The following is a 7,500-nucleotide window of genomic DNA, read 5'->3' as shown; positions in this document are numbered from 1 at the left end:
TACATACATATGATGGGCTTCATTCAGTTTCCGTCTACCAAATCCACTCACAAGGCTTTGGTCAGCCTGAGGCTATAGTAGAAGACACTTGCACAAGGTATCATGCAGTGGTACTGAACCCGGAACCATGTGGTTCGTAAGCAAAGTACTTACCACACAGCCACTCCTGTGCCAATATGTGTGTGTGTGTGTGCGAGGGTACATGGCTAAGTAGTTAGGGTGTTGCACTCATGATCTAGTGATTGCAATTTCAATTCCTGGACTGGGTGGTGCTTTGTGTTCTTGAGCAAAACACTTCATCTCACATTGCTCTGTGGTCACTTCAACACCTGAGATGTGTGGTACACAGTGCACCTGTTCAGGTAACATTAATTTGATGAAGTGAGTGAGCCAATGTGTGGCACAAACATTTGATCACTATAAAAAGCGCATTTGTATATATATATATATATATATATATATATATATATATATACACCATGACTGCTGAGGATATGCGTAAGCTTGCAAGGAATGAAGCCAGCATGCTCCGATGGATGTGTAATGTCAGTCTGCATACTCGACAGAGTGTTAATGCCAGGAAGACCTGGGATGAGATGGTGAATCACGACCTCCAAACATTGGGCCTCACCGAGGCAATGACTAGTGACAGGGACCTCTGGAAATATGCTGTGCTTGAGAAGACTCGGCAAGTGCAAGGGAGACCATAACCTTCTCAGCAAGCACAAGTGAGACCATAACCTTGTGGCCTATGCCAGGGATGCAACCAGTCCACTTATGCATACCTTTCCTTCATTGGACATTAAACTCTGCTTGTGAAGACCTGTTGAGGCAAGTGAAATCGAAATCGAAATCAAACTTGGTGACTGGCATCCGTGCTAGTGGAGCGCTAAGAGTACCATGCGAGCGTGATCGTTGCCAGAGCAACAAGCTGGCCTCTGTGCCAGTGGCACGTAAAAGACACCATTCAAGCGTGATTGTTACCTGCGTCGCCTTGCTGGCACTTGTGCTGGTGGCATGTGAAAAAACATTCGAGTGAGGTTGTTGTCAGTGGTGCTGAACTGGCCCCTGTGCAGGTGACACATAAAAAGCACCATTTGAGCATGGCCGCTGCCAGTACCGCCTGACTGGCCCTTGTGCCGGTGGCATGTAAAAGCACCCACTACACTCTCGGAGTGGTTGGCATTAGAAAGGGTATCCAGCTGTAGAAACTCTGCCAGATCAGATTGGAGTCTGGTGCAGCCATCTGGTTCGCCAGACCTCAGTCAAATCGTCCAACCCATGCTAGTATGGAAAGCTGACGTTAAACCATGATGATGATGATCATCATCATCGTTTAATGTCCGTTTTCCATGCTAGCATGGGTTGGAAGGTTCGACCTGGCTAGATTAAAGCCATAAAAATACCGTTATCCATTATTAAGTTTGGAGTTTTTCCATAGTATCTGAATGCCTCAGCATTTCCAAGCATGCTGGAAGTAGGTCGTTTTTTTTTTCACCTTTGCTCCCTCAATATAATTATATACATATTTATAATTATTAATTTAATGTATATTTGGGTGTGTATATATATATATATATATATTATATATATATATATATACACACACACACACAAATATATATAGATAGATATGTGCGTGTGGATTATAAAAGCATGTATTTGTATATGTGAGCCAGTTGATTTTTATATTTCGTAATTATTTCTATTAGAAAAAGACTCATTGAGTTTGACGTAGATAACCTTGCTCAGAGGTTTAAGATAATACTCAGGACGAATTTCAGAGAGGGAAATACTATCTATCGACTGGGGGAAATATGATGCCGCGGGGAAAAAGGGGACGTAACAATATATCGGAAATCCATTCGAAGAGCTGTCTATTATGGTACAATCCTAATCGTTCCTGCTTCCATATATCATTAATGACAATAAAATACAGTTTGGCAAGGGAAATAACTTCTAAAAAATATTCTGGAGTAAATTCCCTTATCGAATCAAACAAATTTTTGCTGCTACTGATATTTAGTCTTACATAAAAACATTTTTTTAAATACTTTTACTTGTTTCAGTCGTTCGATGGTGGCCATGCTGGAGCATCGCCTTTAGCCGAACAAATGTACCCAAGCACTTATTCTTTGTAAGGCTACTACTTGTTCTATTGTCTCTTTTGCCGAGCTGCTAAGTTATGGGGACGTAAAACACACCACCATCGTATGTTATACATATATATATATATGTATATATATATATATATGGTCAGCACGCCATAACAGATCGTTAGCTCCTACACGCATTTTTTTTCTCTCCTTGTTTCTTTTCTGTGTATCTTTCTGTCGGAGAACGTTGCTTCGAAACGTAAAAGACTTGTTCTATTTCTATTCCTGAGCGCCATACTAATACATTTGTTTGTTTGTACTCCACCTGCCTTCGTCTTTTGTTTATTTTCGTAAACTTTCCCTTATATATATATAATATATATATATAATATATATATATATATATATATAATATATATATATATATATATATATATATGTGTGTGTGTGTGTGTGTGTGTGCAACTGGTTCTTTCAGTTTTATAATTTTTTAGCAAATTTTTCATCAGTACTTGAGACTAAAATAATTCCCATTGCTTCTTTTTGCTATAGGGGAAAAGAATGTGTGTGTGAGTACTTCTTGAACTGAAAATTAGACATATTATGATGCAGGGGAAGCAACTTGTATTGATGTTAAAATATTTGCGTGCGCGCATTAATATTTTCTGTATTTTCTGTGCATTAACACACGTATCTACATTAGACAGATGAATATACATCTACATATTCTTTTCTACTCTAGGCACAAGGCCCGAAATTTTGGGGGAGGGGACCAGTCGATTACAACAACCCTAGTACACAACTAGTACTTAATTTATCGACCCCGAAATGATGAAAGACAAAGTCGACCTTGGCGGAATTTGAACTCAGAACATAGCGACAGACGAAATACCTATTTCTTTACTATCCACAAGGGGCTAAATACAGAGGGGACAAACAAGAACAGACAAAGGGATTAAGTCGATTATATCGACTCCAGTGCGTAACTGGTACTTATTTAATCGACCCCGAAAGGATGAAAGGCAGAGTCGACCACGGCGGAATTTTAACTCAGAACATAGCGGCAGACGAAATACCGCAAAGCATTTCGCCCGGCGTGCTAACGATTCTGCCAGGTCGCACGCCTTAGACTTCGTAAAACAAATATTAGGGTTGATACACTCCCCATCTTCCTCCCACAAAATTTCAGACACTCTGCGTATAATAGAAAGTATTATTATATGCTCAGCGCGTTTCGCCCGTCTTAAAGTTCTAAGTTCAAATTCCTCGGAGGTTGACGTTGTCTTCCATCCTTTCGAGGTCGATGAAATAAGTACCTGTTGAACCCTGGAATCGATGTAACAGGCTACCTTTGCTCCCCCGAAACTACTGGCCATTTACAAATATTTGAAAGCAAATTACGTCAAAGACGGCGAGTTGGCGGAATCGTTAGCACGCCGTGCAAAAGAGCCACGTTATCTGAGTTCAAATTCCGCTGAGGTTGATTTTTGTATTTTATTCTTTCGCGGTCGATAAAATAAATCGATGTAATCAACTTAAACTCTTCTCCGAAATTGCTGGCATTGTGCCAAAATTCGAAAACAATATTACGTTGGCCAACAAAGCCAAGACGCATAAGCAATGTTTAAAACGGAAGGAGTTACCTCCCTTAGACTAAAGGCCAATAAATTCCCTGTTTTGAAAGTGCACACACGCGCGACAATTATAAGACTAGTATTAAACAACATGAAATATATTTTATTTTGGTTCAGTGGATCTCGAAGCCCATAAAGCTACAAGTAATCGTATGTAAATATTGAGGGAAAAAACCCAGCCATCGATGTTTTCTATCCAAAAGCGTTTCCCAGTCCATTATTTAAATAATAATGTAATAATAATGAAATTATTGTATCCAGTGCTCAGGTGCACCACAGCTTGTCAAAAGTGCATATAAAGCATATGCAGTAATGTACAAATGTTTGGAAAGCGAACAATGCATGAGTCAGATACATGCTTGTGTGTGTATGGAGGGGAGAAAATCAGGTATAGTGTTGGCGAATCTCAGAAAGCATGGAAGTTTTGAAGGATGCAGTGCTCCGACAACTAACAACTGATGCCGGCAGTTTGTTCCATGCTTCAGCAACTCTTAGCGTGAAAAAATGTTTCCTAAAGTCATGGGAGCTGTGCTGTTTTCTGACTTTGTAAATATGTCCACGGGTGTTAGACGGGTGGAGTTTGAAAAGGTGCTCAGAGTTATTGTTTGTAAGGTGGTTAATAATTTTATGGGTGTCTGCCAAGTCAGCTGCCAGACGTCAGAGTTTCAATGTGTCCATGCCCAGGGAAGTAAGGCGTTCTTAAATAACTTTACTTAAGACAGTGAGCTGATGGAATCGTTAGCACTCCGGGCAAAATGCTCTGTGACATTTCGTTCATCCTTACGTTCTGAGTTCAAATTCCACCGAAGTTGACTTTGTCCTTCCGGGCTCAATAAAATCAGTACCTATTTATTTACTACCCACAAGGGGCTAAACATAGAGGGGACAAACAAAGACAGACATAGGTATTAAGTCGATTACATCGACCCCAGTGCGAAACTGGTACTTTATTTATCGACCCCGAAAGGATGAAAGGCAAAGTCGACCTTGGCGGAATTTGAACTCACAACGTAACGCAGACGAAAGCATTTCGCCCGGTGTGCTAACGTTTCTGCCAGCTTGCCGCCTTTTAATAAAATCAGTACCACCTCTCTGCAAAATTTCAGGCCTTGTGCCTATAGTAGAAAGGACCATTTATAACTTTATGTGCCTCGAGATCCACCATTCCAAAAAGCAGAATGATCTCACATTGTCTTGAAAGTTCATAAATTATTATGACAATCATCACAAGTGTACCTGTCATCATCATCATCATCATCGTCATCATCATGCCAATTATGGCAGTATCCTGTGTTCTAATAAAACATCCACTTTTAAATGGAGATAAATATTAACTTTTGGTATTGACACTGTTCCTGTTGCACATAACAAAAGCAAAAGATGCGCAAAGGTTAGTGAGGGAGCCTTTGCCTGGTCACTTCATATACTAGAAATAGCAGTCAAATTTGCTTTCCTGTCCTATCCTTTCTTAAGCTAAAAAGAGGAAAATAGGAGGAATTTGATTGATTTTTCTTCTAGTTTTAAGTGATCACAGAGCAGCAGACCCCAGTCTTTTTGCCCCATGGACTGGTTTTCATGGATGACAATTTTCCATGACCCTGAGGATTCCATGCATAACAAAACACATTAAAGAACATAATACATGATTTAATTATTACATATGTGTGTATGTGTGTGTGTGTGTTGTGTGTGTGTATGTGTGCGCATGCATGCGTGCGTGAAGAAATGCTGTAAAGCTAAGTGCTTTATGGATACGAAATTCCATAAGCTGGCCATATTTTTCATTATCTATTTCTGTGTGTGTGTGTGTGTGTGTGTGTGTGTGTGTGTGTGTGTGTGTGTGTGTCTGTGTGTGTGTGTGTATATATATTTATATAAATCAGGATGAGATCGTTATTTAAAATAGCGATTATACCCTTAATTATAATTTTATATATATATATATATATATATATATTATATATATATATCAGCCGAAATTGCGAGGATGATCCGGTTCTTGACTGAAGATTAGAGGCTTCGAATGACCCGTCTGTTTTTTGTGTCGTCTATTTGAGTGTTTTGAGTTCTTGTCCCATTTTGTATTTTTATATATATTTTTTATACATATATATATATATATATATATATATTAGAAGGTTTGGAGATGATGTAATGGTATTTTATATTAGAAGAAATGAGGTACTCAGAAATTTGGATGGTTTTATATTTACAGATATTTATTTGTATGTTACATGTTTTTATACATCATATAACTTATATCATATATCGTATATTGACGCTTTCGTCCATACCAGTAGAGTCGTCAAATTGACGACTCTATACGTAATAATTAAATTATGTATTATGTTCTTTGTGTTCAGTCAGGTATGGTGGTTTGATAAGAAGCTTGCTTCCAACCACATGGTTCTGTGTTCAGTCCCACTGCGTGGCAACCTGGGCAAGCGTCTTCTACTTTAGCCTCAGGCTGACCAAAGCCTTATGAGTGGATTTGGTAGATGGAAACTGAAAGAAGCCTATCGTATATATATATATATATATATCTGTAAATGTAATATGTGGTAACAATTGTTTGGTAGCCAAGATAAAACTCCGAGTTTCGGATGCCAAGGTGGAAATCCATGCCACCATCTCTTCAGTTATCCTGCGATCTGAAAAACGCTATCTTTTATTTGTTTTATTTCATTTTGTTATCTTACCGTTTTTATCAACATATATATTTATCATCATCATCATCATCATCATTTAGCGTCCGCTTTCCATGCTAGCATGGGTTGGACGATTCAACTGGGGTCTGGGAAGCCAGAAGGCTGCACCAGGCCCAGTCTGATCTGGCAGTGTTTCTACGGCTGGATGCCCTTCTTAACGCCAACCACTCTGTGAGTGTAGTGGGTGCTTTTTACATGCCACCCGCACAGGTGCCAGATGGGGCTGGCAAACGGCCATGGATGGATGGTGCTTTTTACGTGCCACCGGCACGGGGGCCAGGCAAGGCTGGCAACGGCCACGATCGGATGGTGCTTTTTACGTGACACCGGCACGGAGGCCAGTCGGGGTGGCACTGTCAACGGACACGGTCGGGTGGTACTTTTTACGTGCCACCGGCATGGGGGCCAAGCGAGACTGGCAACGGCCACGATCGGATGGTGCTTTTTACGTGCCACCGGCACGGAGGCCAGTCGGGGCGGCGCTGGCAACGGACACGGTCGGGTGGTTCCTTTTACGTGCCACCGGCATGGGGGATATGCATATATATGTATGTATGTATCTATATATGTATATGTTTGTCTGTGTTTGTCCCCCAACATTGCTTGACAACCAATGTTGGTGTGTTTACATCCCTGTAATTAAGCAATTCAGCAAAAGAGTCCACTAGAATAAGTACTAGGCTTACAACGGATAAGGTCTGAGGTCAATTTGTTCAACTGAATTTGGTGCTCCAGCATGGCCATAGACAAATGACTGACAAATAAAAGAATAAAACTTGGTGGGTCTGACTTTAGCTTTTATCTTTCGTGGCTCAATAAATTAAAGTACCGGTTATGTACTGGGGTCTATTTAAACTTCCCATGAGTATATTTCAGATGTGAATGTAATTTTAACAGAATGAACAGGGATAAAACTACCTTTGCTTTCCATCAGTCCAGGTTCATAGAATATATATATATATAAATACTTCAGTAAGATTAATAATTAATAATTCAAAAACTTATACTCACTAAAATAGGAGTGGCTGTGTGGTAAGTAGCTTGCTTATGAACTACATGGTT

General features: G+C 39.9%; 1 protein-coding gene and 1 long non-coding RNA gene across 5 annotated transcripts in view; both read left to right on the top strand.

Moving 5' to 3' along the window:
- Positions 1-7,500, top strand: part of LOC115218983 (protocadherin gamma-A11-like) — a 134,277-nt gene that overhangs the window by 98,539 nt on the left and 28,238 nt on the right. The window lies entirely within an intron of this gene.
- LOC118765886 overlaps positions 1-7,500 on the top strand; it is a 16,343-nt gene that overhangs the window by 564 nt on the left and 8,279 nt on the right. The window lies entirely within an intron of this gene.

This window comes from Octopus sinensis, linkage group LG14, assembly GCF_006345805.1.
Source record: "Octopus sinensis linkage group LG14, ASM634580v1, whole genome shotgun sequence".
In the NCBI taxonomy this organism is placed as follows: domain Eukaryota; kingdom Metazoa; phylum Mollusca; class Cephalopoda; order Octopoda; family Octopodidae; genus Octopus; species Octopus sinensis.
The sequence above is the reverse complement of the archived record's forward strand: the minus strand, read 5'-3'. Positions and strand labels throughout refer to the sequence as shown.